Raw genomic sequence first — 18,750 nt, forward strand, 5'->3', positions numbered from 1 at the left:
AACCTCCTTTATACAGTGTTTACCTGTAATAAATTATCAGTACCCAGCTATCTGTCTCACTCTGGTCCTCACAACTGGTGACCTCCTGGAGTCGGTGGCACAGCAACTTAGGCCTAGCCTTTAATGGACTAATTACGGCCGTTCACGTTCAGAGAACCTTTAGCGGACTCAATATGGAGCCACAGTTTAGGTCTCTCAAAGCTCCATTCCGAGGATGAAACCAACGCCATTAACAGACCCATCACGGCACAGTTTCCAAGCGTGTTTTGGCATTTTTCGAGGACAGGTAGCTGGGTGTTATGCAGCCAACAGAAAATCAGGCGGCGGTCCAAAAACATCCATTCGACATCACAGCCCTCTTTGTCTCGACCAGAGGATGCCAGATACCTATTCAACCCGCCAAACCTGCCTTGGTTCTTCCAGACCCCACTGCTGCACCTCCAAGTCCCCAGGCAACCTCTGACGCCCGCTACACCCAGAGTCCTGTTTTACCCACCCGACGTCACTGATGCACATATGGGCCTGCTCGGCCTCCCCGCCGACGTCGCTGCCTGTGGGCCTTCTCAAACCCCAACGCTGCCGTCGCTCCTGGGGCTCGCTCAGCCTGCCTGACGTCACTGCCACACCTGTGGACCTACTCACCCTCCCGACACTGTAGCCTGTAGTCCTCCTCGGCCCACTGACACCACTGCCACACCTGTGGGCCTTCTGCCTGCCAAACCTGCTGCTGCGCTGGGGACTTCCTCAGCCCAACCCATGCCGCCAGTGCACCTGGGGGTCCCCACAGCCCATCCAACGCCGCTACTGCACACAATGCAGCTCCCTCCAGTCTTGGTCGCCCTCAGTCGACACTAGAACCCCCCAGGCAACTGCCAGGGGAAGCATCCTGTCAGCCCGCAACATCAAAGGACTCGACATTCGATAACGCCCCACAACAAGTGTCACAAGGACATGGGGTCGCCTCCTGCCTCCAAGATATTCTCATCCAATCATTATTCCATAATCATTGTCTTGGGGGGAGTATATATTTGTAAGAACAATGCTTTTCTCTATCTTTTATTGTATCTAATCATCAATGTATATCTCTTGTAATTTCACTATTTGTATATCTTATCTTTAAATGTATGTCTCAGCGAAAACACAAATCCTTCTGGCCCAAACCCAGCTTCTCTGTTCAGGTAGGATACTACATATCCATCTGCAGCCTCCCTTATACCCTGTATTTACCTGTAATAAATTATCAGTACCCAGCTACCTGTCTTAAGGGGGTTTCCACAATCAAACTGTTCGTCAAATGCAGTTTGAGACATGTTTGAAGTAATATTTGAACGTGTGAACAGGGTATTTGGTTGTCGAACACTTTTGTCAAAGGGTTCGAAGAAAGTCTGTTCGAGCCTGACCTTTGTGGGCAGGGCTACATTGTCCATAAACAGTTTGAATGTGAGAATGTGCGTCGAACATCAAACTTGAGATGTGCTTCAAACCAAGGAGTGAACGCATCAACCTAGACTGAAATAGGAGGACATCAATGGAAAGATGAACAAGAGGGAGGTGTTACTGCATTTCATACATACCTACAGAGATCATCCAGCCTTATGGAAGTGAAATCAAAGGAATATTCTAATAAAATAGCCAGAAGCAAGGGGATATCAGCTCTTCACAACATAGTGAAAGAACTTGGGGAAGGCTGCACACGGGACGCCGTGATCAAGAAAATCAACTGCCTATGGGGCTCTCTCAGGAGAGAGTACAGGAAAACTGAAAACTCAAAGTAGTCTGGGACATCACCAGATGATATATACAGGCAGTCCCCGGGTTACGACGGGGGTTCCGTTCTTGAGGCGCGTCGTAAGCCGAAAATCGTCGTAAGCCGGAACGACACTTGGAAATATGCCTTAAACTAAGAAAAAGTTAGAGAGACCTTACCTGTGTGACATGCAAGTATATTGCATGATGTGTAGTGTGGTTATTTCAATGGCAAAGGATGGTTCTTGAAGGTATAATTCTTTATTAAACTCTTGTGACACTATAAAGCACAATGTACTACACTTAATCCTTAGGTTAGATTATACACTAAACACTATTATACACTGTACACTAATCCTTTGGTAGATCCTGGAGTACACTAAAATCCCAGTCTGGTAGCTCTGGAAGGTAAAAAAAGTATAACACAATTAGTACAAAATACTACACAAAGTCCTGAATGCAATATGTAAATTATAGATATCAAGAGTAAAAGAGTTAATGTATGTTAATTAATTCCTTACTTTTAGTTTATAATTCCTTACTTTGAGTTATATCAAGAGTAAAAAAGTTAATGTATGTGAATTAATTCCTTACTTTTAGTTTAAAGTTGTCATGCTATGTAACCCTGGATGCACAAAGTCTTATGTGGCCCATAGCCTACATCATTCATTGGGGGTTCTGGAATGTACAAAAAATAATTAGTATGTCAGTAAGTACTCTATGCATAGTAAGTACATACAGTAATATGCACCATACAGTGGTTTAATATCACATATATAACATGTATAAAACTTAGTTAATGTATGTTAATTAATTCCTTACCTTTAGTTTAAAGTTGTCGTGCTATGTAACCCTGGATGCACAAAGTCTTATGTGTGGCCCCATAGCCTACATCATTCAGGGGGGTTCTGGAATGTACAAAAAATAATTTTGTCAGTAAGTACTCTATTGCATAGTAAGTTACATACAGTAATATGCACCATACAGTGGTTTAATATCAACTGGTATGCATAGTAAATGATTGGTCTACACCCCCTGTTCAGCAGGGAGTGTACAGTACGTACGTAATTCCATGAGGGACCTTGATCACTTATCCCATGTGAGAGATCTTGGTCACTTTTTTTTAGTATGTACGTATAAAACTTACTTAATGTATGTTTACTACTATGTATAATTCCTTACCTTTATGTTATGTAGTAACCCTGGACAAAGTTTTATGTGGCCCCATAGCCTGCATTATGGAGGGGGTCCTGGTTTTCTGGAATGTACCAAAAAAGTATCAAAGTTAAGTCATGTTATGTATGTTTAGTAAGTTACATACAGTAACCATACGTACAGTGGTTTATAACATGTATGTACATAATCAAACTTGGTTGGAAATTCCTGTAAAAAAAAGTTATGTACGTATGTAATACTACTGTATGTAAAACTTACTGTTCATACTTTGTTACACTACATGTTACATGTGATACGTATACTTTCCTGAAGGGTTTTTTCCATCCAAAAATGGTGCTTCTACTTGTAGTTATCCCTTGATGACACTTGTAGTAGTAATTTGTTAGTAACAACCTGGAGTTGTGTGAAAAATGTTGGTTCTGGAAGGAAAAAGTAACAAAATTAGTGTACAAAATATACACTACAGAAAGTTGTGAATGCAATATGTTAATTACTGTAGATATATCAAGAGTACTAAAAGAGTTAATGTATGTTAATTAATTCCTTACTTTTAGTTTAAAGTTGTCGTTCAATGTAACCCTGGATGGACAAAGTCTTATGTGGCCCCATAGCCTACATCATTCAGGGGACTCTGGAATGTACAAAAATAATTTTGTCAGTAAGTCCTCTATGCAGAGTAAGTTACATACAGTAATATGCACCATACAGTGGTTTAATATCACATATAACATGTAGTATAAAACTTAATTTAGAAATTCCTTACATAACTTACCAACTTTTAGTGAGTCTCAAAGCTGTTACCTAGGTTGTGGGAGATGGAGGTGGAGGTGTAGAGCATTCATGATAAGGATGCATTCCAAACCTAACTTCAGTGTGCTTTATCACAGATAACAGGCTAGGATGATGGGCAGTCTGGAATGAAGAATTAATATTAAAGGACAGTATGTAACCACTTAGGTGTACAAAATTTATTGTACGTATGCAAACATTAAACACAACTGAGAATTCCTTACCTTCAGCAAAATGAAGACATGTAGGCTATGTAGAGGTCTGGTTTATGTAAGTCACAGGTGCATGCCAGTCTGGACAATGATAATGTAATAGTACATATGATTATATAGTATGTATGTTACATACATAACATGGTTATTACATATGTAATAATACACTTAATAAAAAAAAATGTCCTTACCAAATTCTAGTGGTTGGCTTGCTTACTGGGATGGCCATATGGTACATGAGAGTGGGTGGCTGGGCTATGGAGTGGGATGGGCAGGTGCTTGGGAGTCTGGAATGATAAAAAATATATAAAATGATAGTTACTACTACTGTAACTACTGCACATGTTATTACTGTTTGACATAATGTAGTGTGTAATATGTATGTTCAATATAAAAAATGAAGAATTCTTTTTACCTGAAGGAATGGGAGAGGTGATACTACTCGTATCAACTGATTTGGGCTCTGGAGAGGTGATACTCGTATCAACTGATGAGGGAACATCTAGATCTGGAAAGAATGATAGGGTACATAAATATATTATAAGGTGGATGTAATTGTAGCATATGTACACTTTTAATAAAATTTCTATTAGCAATTTATAAAACATTTTATACAAATTTGTTAAGGATTCCTTACCTGATGTATAGGGCGAGGCATCAAAACCATGGAAAGGCTCAGGGTCATCTGGGTCACTGTCACTATCAAAGGGGTCTGAAATGAAAAAAAAAAAAAATAATAAGGTTATGCAACATCAAACACATTGTACCACTATGTAAGTTAGTGTACGTATGTATGTAGGGTGTAAACAATTTCCAACATGAAAATGAGAAAAATGAAATTGCTTACCTGATTGTACACGTACAGGTGGGCGGGCTGATACAGAGGGTCCAGGTACAGGGGGATCTGGAACTGTCCCACAGGTAGTACAGGGAGATCTGGAACGTCACAGGTAGTACAGGGAGATCTGGAACGGTCACAGGTAGTACAGGGGGATCTGGAACTGTCACCACTTCTGCAATAAAATTACAAATGATGAAAATTAATGAAGTTAAATTTACTCTTACATTTAGTTGTTACATTAAAAAATTAACACATTTTAATATGTACACTATGTAAACACATAAATTAGTAAAACAGTTCAGAATTCCTTACCAGGACTAGGAGTGGGAGGTGTGGTACTGGAGACTTGTGAAAGAAAGTGTCAAGCCTGGACTGCACACTTCTCTTCATCTGCTTCTCCTTCAGGGTCTCCTTGTAGAAAGTCACCAAATCCATGATTCCTCTCTGACAAGCCTTTCACAGTTAATGACCTGGGTTTTGGCTCTGGTGCCGCCTCCTCTTCCTCAATCATTTGTTGTTCAAGTTCAAGTAAGTCCTCTGCAGACAATTCCTCTCCATGGGAAGCCAGCAGCTCTGTTACATCATCAGGTTCAAGAACTAGTTTCAGCCTCTTGCTTAGCCCTACGATCTTCCTCGTCACAGTCTCGACGTCTTCTGCCTGGTCAAAGCCTTCAAAACTGTGCACAAACTGTGGACACAGTTTCTTCCAGGCCCCATTTAAAGTGGTCGTCTTCACCTCGTCCCAAGCACTTGCAATATTTTTCACTGCATCTGCAATGTTGTAGCCCTTCCAGAATTGCTTCAGTGTCAACTCCTTGTTAGCTTCTATGGCCCTCAAAGCAAAACGTATGGTCCTTCTAAGGTAGTAAGCCTTGAAATTAGCTATTACTCCCTGGTCCATTGGCTGTATCAGCGATGTGGTATTGGGTGGGAGGTACACCACCTTCACATTAGGATGCATGTCGCTCAAATTTGAAGGGTGACCAGGGGCATTGTCCAGGACTAAGAGGGCCTTAAAAGGCAGACCCTTCGAAGTCAAATACTGCTCCACTGCTGGCACGAAATGGTCATTGAACCAATCTTCGAAGACCATTAAGGTAACCCAAGCCTTCTTGTTTGATTTCCAAATCACAGGGAGTTGACTCTTGAAATGCCCTTGAAAGCCCTGGGATTCTCGGCCAAATACACCAGCAAGGGCTTCAGTTTCAAATCACCACTTGCATTGGCCCAACAGCAAAGTCAGTCGCTCCTTTCCAGCTTTATGGCCCAGGTGCTGACTTCTCCTCCTTGGAAAGGTACGTTCGATTTGGCATTCTTTTCCAAAATAATCCAGTTCCTCATCCACATTAAAGACTTGGTCAGCCGTGTAACCACCATCCTTAATTATCTCAGCCAAACCACCTGGAAAACTTTCTGCTGCTTCGCTATCAGCACTAGCAGCTTCACCTTGCAGCTTCACATTATGCAAATTTGAACGAGCCTTAAAACGGTTAAACCAACCTCTACTCGCGGAAAATTCACCACCAGCACTGCCTTCGCCAAACTTTTTCACTACTGCCTCATGCAGCGCTCTAGCCTTCTCCTGGATCACACTTAAGCTCACCGGAACACGTCGCTGGTTCTGGCCTCCAGCCAGATCATGAGCAATTTCTCCATTTCAACAATGCTCTGGCTACGTTGCTTCTCGTTTATCACCGTTGACTTCATCGGTGCAGCATCCTTAACATGCTTCAGAATACGTTCCTTGTCCTTCACAATGGTTACCACCGTGGTCCTGCTCAAGCCTAAAGAACGGCCTATTTCGGTGTTAGTTTCTCCCTTCTCCGAACGCTTTATCACGTCATATTTGACCTCCATCGTGATGACCTTCCTCTTCTTGGATGAAACTATCATCGGAGGAAGTACTTTGGCGTTTAGGAGCCATTGTAAATTTGCAAAAATGGCAAGGAATTTCAGCAACGTCTTCGCACACAACCTAGTGAAATGCAGGCAGGCACGCGATTGAAGTGGCGTCCTTTCGTATTGTTACGCTTGGCGTCCTCGACCGTCCGAGGTCGTTGTTCGGTCAATTTACCATACAGTTTAATAGCGTTAATTAATTTATGCACCTCCGCTCAAAAACTAGTTCTGCATATGAGGTATCGTTAAAAAGCATAACAAAACGTCGTAACCTTGGAATTTGTGTTGTAATCTAACCAGAAACTTAGTTTTTTTAATTATGTACTGGAAACAAGCAATGATTTTTCATTATATTTGCGCTTTTGGACTGTTTTAAATTGCGCATCCCAAGCTAGTTGTTTATTCATTCGCCCAGCAAACTAGTTCCGCAAATGCGGCGTCACTAAAAAAATTCAAAAAATACGAAAAAAAAAAAAAAGTGTCAAAAATCATCATAACCTCAAAATTTTTGTTGTAATGTAACCAAAAACATATTTTTATTATGTACTGTGCTAAACTATAAAGGATTTTTATCATAGCATGCGTTTTTTAAAAGCGTCGTTAACTCGGAGCGTCGGAAGCGTCAGCGTCGTAACTTCGGAACAAGCGTCGTAACCCAGGACGGAATTTCCATTGAATATTTAGAAAAAGCGTCGTAACCTCGGAACGTCGTAAGCCGGAAACCGTCGTAACCCGGGGACCGCCTGTATACAGTTTTTTTTGGCGTGACCACACACACACACAAATTTTTTTTTAGAAAATTTCCAAACAAAACAAAATTACATCAGGGTACTCACCAAACACTTTAATACCTTGTGGGTCTGCCTTTGCGAAGAATGGCCTCCTTCAGCCGATTAGGGACCGATGAAACCAGATTTTGAATGATGTCTGGACGGATCTCAGCCCAGGCCTTGCGCAGTTTGGCCTCCAAATTTGGAAGGGTCGGGATGTCTGTCTAAACAAAACAAAACTTTCATATTAAGTATGTACTTTTATTTTTCAAGGCTTGTTGGAGAATATGATAGGTCTCCTGAAGTGGATCACTCTTGAGAAGTGACACCCTAGATCCTTTTGTTGTTGTGTCAAGTGTTGAAACCACCATTAATACAGATGTTTGAAGTTAGCAATGCAAAGAAACTGTGCAAATTGATGAAATTTGAAAGCATTTGGTTTGAAATATTAAAAATCTTCTTTATTTAAAGCTTTTGTTTCAGCAGTGTGCACAGTCCAAACATGGACAGAACATTCAGAGGAAGCTTTTAATGCATATTAAAAGAGATGCTATTATGGTAGTCATTTTCTTCTCCATTACAATAGCTCCTACAAAGGAATTCATTCACACACACCTGACCGTGGATACTGATCAGCCTCTTTCATCTGTGACCCTATTACTCAAGATATTTTTCCAGCCGTTTTCCACTAACCTATGTCGTTCTTTGCCATCATGATATCTCTTGTCATACCAATTACCAGTCAGTACTGTGTCCTGTATCATGGAAACATACAAGCTTTTGAAATCTTAAGATAATTCGTCCAGATTTCTTTCTGATTGATAACCACCATCATATACCTTAGAAGGCTCAACTTAACATGAAAACTTTATTGATTCCTCTTGTGGTAAGTGAAAGCATCAGCCTTTGCCTCTGATAATGTTGCACCTCAGTGACATCCATGTTTCAGCCCAAAAGGTCTTTGGCAGGACGTCCACACAGAAAAGAGCTGTGTCACAGTAGCAATGCATAACATTTTTGGCCCTACCGCCAAATCTTGTCAAACTTCTATAACATTGCTTTTAATGCCAGCCCTCTTCTTTGCTGATGATGGCTTTGTGTTGGCCAAAAGTCTTGAAGAAGCAATAAGATCAATCCATATACTACTCACGAAAATAGCTGAATTATGCAGTCTGACGATAAATAAACAAACGAGCAATATAATGATATATAACAGAAAAGTAGTGTGTGTATGTATATACTGCTTATTCGCAATTGATGTGTAATTGCAATTTCAGCCTGGAGAATGTATCAAGCTGACACGAAACTTTGGCACTTTAACGGATAAAGGAAAGAATGCATCTCCATACTCCAATATGCTTATTCTATAAGTAATTGGTCCTATCTTCATTTGTTTCCCTTCATCCTAAGGGCTCCAATCAATTCATTTAAACATACATAGTACATGTGTATCTATATTTGGCCACAAAAATAAAACCAGAAGCAATGTTTATGATAATTCACTGGAGCTCAAAATCTATATTGGGATAACATGGCTTGGACAAAACATGGTACACCAAGTGAATTGTTGAATCAACGCTCGTTAGTTTCATAACTTAGCGTTAACAAGTTATCCTAGTTACAAAGGTGGTCTGTAACACACCACTGCCACATGTGAGGAACCTCACAACACAATACTTTCTTTGGGAAGCCCAAAGGAGTACATAATCCAATCCCACTTGTTGCGCCTGTTAGGATTACAACTTCACCACGAACTCTTATTCTGGCATCTAAATACTGTACTCTACTACAATTCCATCAAATATTCAGTAATACCAAGTGTCCTCAACACCTTGCCAAATACATAATTTCCTTAAGATCCATCCCAAACTACTACAATGTCCTCATGAAACAACTGGATCGACCTCACATCGCGCACAATGGTCGATCAGTACAATTTCTGCCACAATAGGCATTACGGAATACTGCTTGCCAACGAGAAAATTGGTTGGTCTGGTCACGTTGAGAGACTAGAGTCAATTCAATAAACAGCTGTTTACCCACAGCAGTAAAGATGACAAGTGCTAGGGGTTTGGTGTCATGGACCAACAACAAGTGACACTTTTTCAAAGTCGTTCCAAACCACTCGACGGAAACTCTGCGCCTGGTGTTCCTGCACAAGGTTCTTCCTAAACCCGGGATTATATCAGATATGTATACAAATTCAACATATCTGGAATGGCTTATGGCTGAAGCTGTCACTAAAGAGTCAATCTCTGTCTCTGTCTCTCTCTCATTTTTATGCACATATAACTTATGATGTTCTGGGTCAAGTCAATTTCCGACTTACAGTACACCACTGCAACATAACCCCTCCTGTAACCCAGGGGGTGACTGACTGAACTCTATCTTCATCTATTCCAGACTGTCAAACTATCTTCATCTATTCCAGACTGTCACTGAGGATTAAGTAACAGACTAACTGTCTCCACTCCTTCCATATGTTATGATCTATCCACAATGAATATTAGATTGTGTGATAATTGTTTCACATATTGAGTGTATATTATAGTCCAAGAAAGTAGCCATTTAAATTTTCACCAACTTCATTATGCTCTGGTGAGATTTTGTGAAAGTACTGGAAGTATTTATGTTGCTAATTCATAAGAGATGGATAAAAGCTTTCTAGAGACAATGTTCTTTGCTTCAATCTTTCAAGAACTTTTCTTATCTAACTTATGAATTAATAAGATATATATATACATATATACATATATCATATATATACATATATATACATATATACATATATACATATATATACACATATATATACATATATATATATATATATATAATACATAATATATATATATATATTATATATATAAATATTATATATATATAATATATATATAGATATATATACTAGATATAATTATAATATTATATATAACATATATATATACATATATATATATACATTATATATATATATATATATATATTTATATATATCTATATATATATATCCATAATATACATATATATAATAATATACATATTAATTATATTATATTAATATATATATATATAATATATATATATAATATAACAGATATATAATATACATACATACATACATACATAAAAGACAAACTCCAAAGACCAAAAAAGTGAAAACATGACTGAAAAGAGTCAAGAATATCAGCCTGGTAGCTACTAAACTTTTACTTTCTTGGTTTCAAACCAGGCAACCAAAGAGTCCGGTGGTAGTACTTCATGATACTCTCACCTCAATCGAATAATACTTTTTTTTTTTTTTTTTTGGGGGGGGGGGGGTGGACTTGGAGCCAGAAAAAAAAAAACACTAAGAACTTAGAAAGCAGGAAAGGCAGTCTGAACTAAGCATTAGTGAATATTAAACCTTTATTTGTAATGTTTCTGCTCTGATATGAGGTTTCCAAGAGTGAAAAAAAAAATGTTGACCTTTACAGCAATTTTTCTCGGTTTTCACTTTAAACGCAAACTACTTTTTTTTTTTTTTTTTTGGGGGGGGGGGCAATTTTGGGACAATTTTAAAGTTAATTTTACCATTGGAAAGAGGAAAGAAAGATGAATATTTGTTGGGACTAGACTTTTTGAAAAAGAAACCCACAAAATCACTGTGTATAACTTGTTTACTAATAAGTATTTACATTTTACGTTACTCCACACTCGAGTACTTTCAGGCCCTATCTGTGGCCCATTTTCAATTGATGTGTAGGTTGTCAGCCTGGGTCAAGGCCCAGCAGTCTTCTGGAACTACTACTTGTTGAGCTGTCATATATTGACCATCATCTCAGGATGATATAGCGACAAGAGGGGATTAGCAACTCTCAAGGAAACCAGAACAGCCATCACATAAACGACAGCTCAACAAGTAGTAGTTCCAGAAGACTGCTGGGCCTTGACCCAGGCTGACAACCTACACATCTCTTGAAAATGGGCCACAGATAGGGCCTGAAAGTACTCGATTGTGGAGTAAAATAAAATGTAAATACTTGTAAGTGAACAAGTTATACACAGTGATTTTGTGAGTTTCTTTTTCAATTTTAGAAGAAAACTGAAAGAAGCTTTTGTTTGGTTCACTAGATTTTTTCTTAGGTTGATGAGGAACCCATGACAACCAAATCAACTATATTTTGGGGGTAAATCCCCCCTCACCCCATCCCCCTAAAAAAAAGGAAAAACCAATACATTTTTCCTTCCTATGATATACTTTGTGTATGAAGCCGTATTGCAATAGCTCTTAAAAAAGGGATTTTGACGAAGGAAAAATCTTTCTGGGGAAAGACCTGTGTCACCCGGTGAAAAGTTCCTGCTTTGCCTTTTCTAATATAAATATGTTCTAAATATACTAGAGAAAAAAGCTAGCATGGTATGCTGAGGTTTCTATCCTCGCGCGAGCACCCTAAGGATGTCGTGTATAAAGTACAAGGAGAGTGGAAGCCACTATTCACAGGTCTTCCGCCAATTAGAGATTCCCTTTCCAAAATCCCCCTCTAAAGGTGGGCCCGTTGCATCGGCAACACTCCCTCTCTCGCCGCTGCTACCCCGCTCTGCCACGACCCGAGCGCCCTCAACATTCCTGGATTAGACCCGTTCTCTTGGCTTGGATAGGAATAGGGATGGGAAATCCAATAGAGGGGGTTGGGTTCACCGGGCGACACAGGTCTTTCCCCAGAAATAGATTTTTCATTCGTCAAAATCCCTTTACTGGGTTCGACCTGTGTTCGCCAGTGAAAAGATACCAGAGAATGCCTGTCCAAGCCTCACAAGATTTACTTATAATTATCAGGAAGGGGTCAATTAAACCGAAGGTTCATTTTAATTAAAATTTACTAAATTAATATTTACACCATATTTGATTTAATAAAAATTTTTTTGAGAGTTTAAATTTACCCTACCTCTTAGACTAAGATATAAGCTAAAACAAAATTTTGAAATTATGGTTGTACTCAATAAGATATATCCGGCAATACTACAATCGCAGGATATATAAAATGTTGTCTACACAATAGTTGTGGACAAAACTAATTTTATGTACAATATTCGGTGGCAGGACGACGCTCAGGTTCTCTCAAACCCACGGAGAGAGGTATAGTGGAGAGTACGAGCGAGGCAGGAAGGGAGGAGAGAGAATCGGAGGGGGGGGAAAGGAAGGGGTAAGGAGAAGAAAGGTATAATTAATAATTCGGGGGAGATTATGCTCCCAGCCGCAAAAGGTGAAAATTTAAGGGCTTCCAAATTCTTTAGACAGTGGCGCTTAAAAACTATTGGAGATTTCCAACCCATAAATCTCTCCAGATCCCCGAAGCTCATCTTTTGAAGGTAATTAATAGAGATAGCCACTGTCCGGATATCATGGACATGTGGAACTGAATCCGGGTAGGCTTATTTGATAGTAGAATATATGTTGTTTAATACCTTCAAGAGAAATAGTGCCGTCTTTTCCTCTAATGAAAAGAGGACCTGAAGATGCTGTGGAAGTTCTGGCTAAAAAAGAATCCAAGTGTAGTAACAGGGCCTAAAGAAGCGTACTGTGACAAAGGGATAAATTACCAGGGGACTCATCTAAATTGCGGGTCCCCAATCTTAGCCAAGCACTCCGATCTGGGAATAGTAACACTTGCCCTGACGGGAGGAAATTTACGTGGTCTGGATTCGTGGGAGAGCCGAGAGTTCAGGTATTCTAGTGCCTGAGGTCCTAGCCATTAGGAATAAAGTATGTTTCATTGTTAGTTTGTGGAGCCAGTCTGAGAAAATCATTAGAAACCAAGTGACCGTATGAGGGCGGTTTGTAGGTCTTATGCGGACACATGCTCTCGGAATGGAGGAAAAGAATGTGACACGTTAACATCAAAGACGATCTGAAAAAATTTTTTCAAGGCTGACATGACTCTTGTAATAGTACTGGTGGCTAGGTCTTTCTCAAACAGGGTTTTGAGACTGAAAACGCCAGATTAGTAGTTATCTTATGGGCCTGTGACTCCTTCAGAAATTTGGCCAATTTTGTGACAGCTGGATCATATTGCTCGAAAGTTGAATTTCTCAACCTGATTCCACAAACATGATGTTACATTTTTAAACTTGTTTAATTCTTTTCATAAAATCCAAAATAATCATCTGATCACTAAAATATTTCTGGAACATCACCCTATATATGTATGACAAAAATTTCAGAAAAATCGGAGCATTATTTCTCTATAACAGGGGTCGGAACCTATGGCACGCGTGCCAAAGATGGCACGCCGAGTGCTTGCATATGGCACGGCATATGATTCGAAAATGCAAAGAAAAAAATCCTCAACAAAACAAAAACAAAAAAAATATATATATATAGAGAGAGAGAGAGAGAGAGAGAGAGGAGAGAGAGAGAGAGAGAGAGAGAGAGAGAGAGAGAGAGAGAGAGAATATGTATTGTGCATTATTATTCTTATCTATATGGTTTATTTCCTTTCAAATCATATGATTAAACAGTAATTTTTTCCTATGATACATGAATTAAAACAAAAAAGTTTCATATTCATGATGAGGGGTACGGTACATGATTGCATCGAGATGTAGGCTGGACGAGATGTAGGCTAGACAAGTATGATACATGAATTGTAAACAAAAATGTTTCATACTCATCACGATGAGGGGTACGTGATTGCATCGTACTCTGCTGTTGTTTCAGTTACTCTTTAGCCACCTTACTTAACACCCTTCCCAGTTTAATTGTCGCCATGGCTACTGCGAAAAAAGTCAAGCTTGATGTCCGATCATTTCAGTCGTCATGGACAAATGACTTTGGATTTATTCAGCAGAATGACCATGCTGTGTGTGCTCTCTGCTGCGAGAATGTCCGTATGCCGCACATCAAGTGTTAAAAGACATTGCTAAACAAAGCACGAAAAGACTTTCAAGGATAGTGCTGACAAAGCTGAGGCGATCAAGAAAGCAGTATCCCGCTATGGAAAACAGAGTAATGTGTTTAAAAACTTGAGTGCTAGCAAAAGTAATGAAACTGAGGCCAGTTACAAACTAGCTCTGTGTATTGCTAAGCAAATGGTAAAGCCTTTTACTAATGGAGATTTTATAAAAGCAGCTTTCCTAGAGTGCTCTGAAGTATTATTCGATGGAATAACAAACAAACACGTGATTATCTCAAGGATAAAAGACATGCCTGTCTCAGCTAGGACCGTGGAGAGACGTATTTCTGAAATGGCTGATAATGTAACCCAGCAGCAAACGGTTGCTTTAACAATTACACCTGTGTTCAGTGTTGCCCTGGACGAAAGCGTGGATATAAATGACATTCCCCACTTGGCTGTTTTTGCCAGGTATAGTGACACAGAGGTACATGAGGAACTGTGCTGTCTTAAACCTATGTATGGAACCACCAAGGGAGAAGACATACTGAAGGCATTCACCGACCATTTGAGAACAGAGGGGTAGACATAGGAAAGATTTTTGCAATTACAACGGATGGTGCTCCTGCTATGGTAGGGAAAAACAAGGGTTTTACAAAGTTGGTTGAGGAGAAAATTGGGCACCCCATTCTGAAATTGCACTGCATAATTCATCAAGAAAATTTATGTGCCAAGATCTCGAGCTTTGTTCTCAAGAAGGTGATGACTACTGTCACAAAAATAGTGAATTTTGTTGTTGCACACACTCCTCTTACGCACAGGCAGTTTCAAGCTTTTCTTGAAGAGGTGGACAGTGTGTACAAAGATATACCTTTACATTGCAGTGTTAGGTGGTTAAGTTGTGGAAGGTATTGGAGAGATTTGTGGGATGCTTTGATGAAATCAAGGTTTTCTTATCAGAAAAAGGCCAAGACTATCCTGAGTTGGAAGACGGAGATTAGATTGTGAAACTTATGTTTCTCTCAGACATCACCAAACATCTAAATGAGTTCAATCTTCTCCTGCAAGGTGCAGGAAAAACGGTATTGGATTTGTACGATAATTGGAAAGCATTTGTTGCAAAGCTTGCAATCTACTCAACAGATGTGGAAACCGGCTCTTTCTGTTATTTCAAAAATCTGAAAAACTTATCTTCAATGCATCCAGTCAACACTTCTGATCTACAACTGTACATGCAAGAATTAAAGTCAGAATTCTCAATCAGGTTTCAAGATTTTCAACACATGGGCCCAGTGTTTTCATTTTAATCAGACCGGACACCTTTAAATACAGTGACTTGGACACGACTCTCTTTGAGTGGATGGAAACTGAGGAATTAGAAATGCAGTTAATCGACTTTCAGGCCTCAACATTGTGGTCAGCTAAATTCAAAGATCTTCGAGAAATACTGGAAAGCAGTAAGAATGATCATGCAACATCCATCTTAAGGTCTTGGGCATCACTACCTGATAAATTCAATTGCATGAAGAAAGTAGCTTTTGCACTGCTATCAGCGTATGGATCCACATATCAATGTGAGCAGATATTTTCACAAATGAAGCACATCCTCAGCCCTCATCGCAGCAGGCTTACAACGGATCACTCTGAGGGTTGCGTGAAACTCAAGGTGTCGAAATATTCACCTGAAATTTCAACTTTGTTCAAAGGGAAGCAAGGGCAAGGATCGCATTAATACTAAGTGTATAAACTTCAAACCTAAAATAGTTTTTGTTACAGACGATAATAGATGCAGAAAATAAATAAATAACAAAAATTATATTTGAATTACATTTATTGTATGCATGTTCAGGAAAATACAATATAATACAATGGCTATTACAGTACAATTATGATTTTAATTTTTTTTCCTATCCCCCCACCAGGATATATGTATATTATCTATAATAGTGCTTGAAAAATAGCACCTGGCACGCAAGGTACTTAAAAAAAATGTATAAAATTATTTTAACTGGCACAGCGTGTTCAAAAGGTTGCCGACCCCTGCTCTATAAGGATGATGCCCCCTTAACTACGCTTGCACACTAAGCATTGCTTCGAATCAGAAAGTCTTATTCAAGGCAATCAGGCCAATTTCAAAAGTAATAATGGACAAAGTTCACCTTTCATCACCAAAAAGGGCACAGAAAACAACAGGTTTTCCTTTTAATCAATATGAAAAACAACAAACCAGCCAGAGGGTGCAAGCCAACAACTTTATGAGGTCCCAAGCCTGGGTAAATGGTGAGGATTGGTGACAGGAAAGGCACCCAGCCATGAAATCTGCCAAAACCATGGATAGTAGCCAGGAACACCAGCGACATAGGTGGGCTTCAACCGACCAATCCGATAAATTGGCAAGGACTATGACATCAGGGACGGGCGTCGTTAAAGAATAAAGTCCAAGAGCCTAGAATTGTAACTGTGAATGTTGGCACCATGACCAGACAAAGTAGGGAGGTGGCAGATATTATGGAGAAGGAAAATTGATACCTACTATGCATTTCAGGGCCGTGACCAATTGATTTTCGTTGATAAAATCCTACCAAAACATCGGATATGGGTCACATTTGGGAAATAGGTATTTTGAAGCCACAGCCTAATTGGCAAAAATATGCAGTAATGTCTAATGTGGGAATAATAAAAGCACTTACCAGAGTAAATATAAGAAATTGAAAGGGTAAACTTAGCTAAATTTAGATGCACCAGAGAGAGGCTAGCTGTGACGTGAACTATGGACACTTCCAGAACGTAATACCCAGTAAACTTTCCATTCACAATAGTAAACACGCCGATAACAGGAGGAGGACAGCAGAGCATTCATACGTCAAAGCCAATCTGTTCTACGTGACTGCTGTCTGGTGCTTCACTTATGGCAGGCCTGGCAAATTGTCCTCGTAGCTGCAAGACTGCTTTCGTGCTGCATGTTTTGCCATATGCAATAAAGAAAAGAACCGCATGCGTCATATGATTAATATTAACAGGTAAGTGGATAACAGATCATGCACAAACACCAAATGATTCAGACAGGAAGCCTAAATTAAATTTATAGGGGTCATACTTGAATGACGAGTTTGAAAAAACATGAGATCTAAAAATATTTTGTTTATATTAATGTATTTCTACATTTTCACAATAAGAATAAGAGATGACAGATTTTTTCTTGACTGCAAACTATCTCACTGACTAGCTTTATCAACCATATTTAACAATATATATATATATATATATATATATATATATATATATATATATATATATATATATATATATATATATATATATATATATATAAATATATATATATATATATATATATATATAGATATATATATATATACACACACACTGTACTTACACACACACACATTTATATATAAAGCTTCATTTATAAATTGTGTATGTGCATGTATGTACTATATATGTCTAAGTTCATATATGTAAAGCATTTATATATCTCTAAATATTCTACTCATACTCTTCCTTGATGTCGAAGTATGAATAATAACAATAATGATGATTATATTAATAAACAACAATACTGATAATAACTCTGACGGAATATTAATGTGATTATTCTGACTTATCATATTATCAATTTCTTTGCATGAACGTGTGCATAGAGAAAAAAACAAAGTATAACATATAATGCATTTTTATTCACTGGTCTTTGTCCACACAGGCCCTACGACCGTGTGGCAAATTTCATGGGTATCACGTCGCTTTCTGTGAGGAAGATTGTTCACCGTAACAGATCAGTGATCTCACATGAGTCTGCTGGCGAAGTATTTCCTATACCACAAGTCTTTGATAATTTTACAGTGGGTGCCATTCGTCGGTTTGTTCACGAGATATTTGCTGCAAAGCAAGTATTTACTGTTAGAACCCTGATGACAGATTTGAAGACAGCCACCATAATCCCTGAAACAACCTCCGAGATAGCGGTGTGGCGGCTCCTGCAAGATATGGGATTCAAGATATAAGAAGTCTCAACGAAAGATGTATCTTGCAAAAGAGTCCATTGATGTGGTTTGCCGACGGATCGGGGCTCTCCGGGCTCTGAAGAGCCATCGAGAAGATGGAAGGGAGATAGTATATGTCGATGAGACGTGGTTCACCACCAGAATGAGCCACAACAGAGAGTGGGTGGACACCGCACAACCTACTACCAGTGTGGCACTGGTAGTAGGTTGTGCATAGCAGACAGGTACCACCTGGCGAGGGAGAGCGCTTCGTGGTGGTAGCAACTGGCACAGCAAATGGATTTATTGAAGGCTCTTTCCTTTGTTATCCTGCAAAGAGTACAAGTGGCGATTACCACGGGGAAATGACAGGAGAGCTGTTCATACGCTGGTTAACAATGCAGCTTCTACCATTGCTGCCTGAACCATCAGTGTTGGTGCTCG

General features: G+C 39.2%; 1 long non-coding RNA gene across 2 annotated transcripts; it reads right to left on the minus strand.

Moving 5' to 3' along the window:
* Positions 1-2,777: 2,777 nt before the first annotated feature.
* Positions 2,778-4,648, minus strand: LOC135203262 (uncharacterized). Of its 2 annotated transcripts, XR_010311885.1 has the most exons (7): positions 4,561-4,639; positions 4,339-4,431; positions 4,115-4,210; positions 3,936-4,004; positions 3,695-3,834; positions 3,471-3,553; positions 2,780-3,341 (listed from the first exon to the last, which is right to left on the minus strand). It is a non-coding gene; the product is annotated as an uncharacterized LOC135203262 (long non-coding RNA). The 2 variants fall into 2 exon arrangements; XR_010311884.1 differs by having other exon boundaries at positions 2,778-3,341; positions 4,339-4,648.
* Between the last annotated feature and the right edge of the window lie 14,102 nt (positions 4,649-18,750).

The sequence above is a fragment of the Macrobrachium nipponense genome, chromosome 36, assembly GCF_015104395.2.
Source record: "Macrobrachium nipponense isolate FS-2020 chromosome 36, ASM1510439v2, whole genome shotgun sequence".
In the NCBI taxonomy this organism is placed as follows: Eukaryota; Metazoa; Arthropoda; class Malacostraca; order Decapoda; family Palaemonidae; genus Macrobrachium; species Macrobrachium nipponense.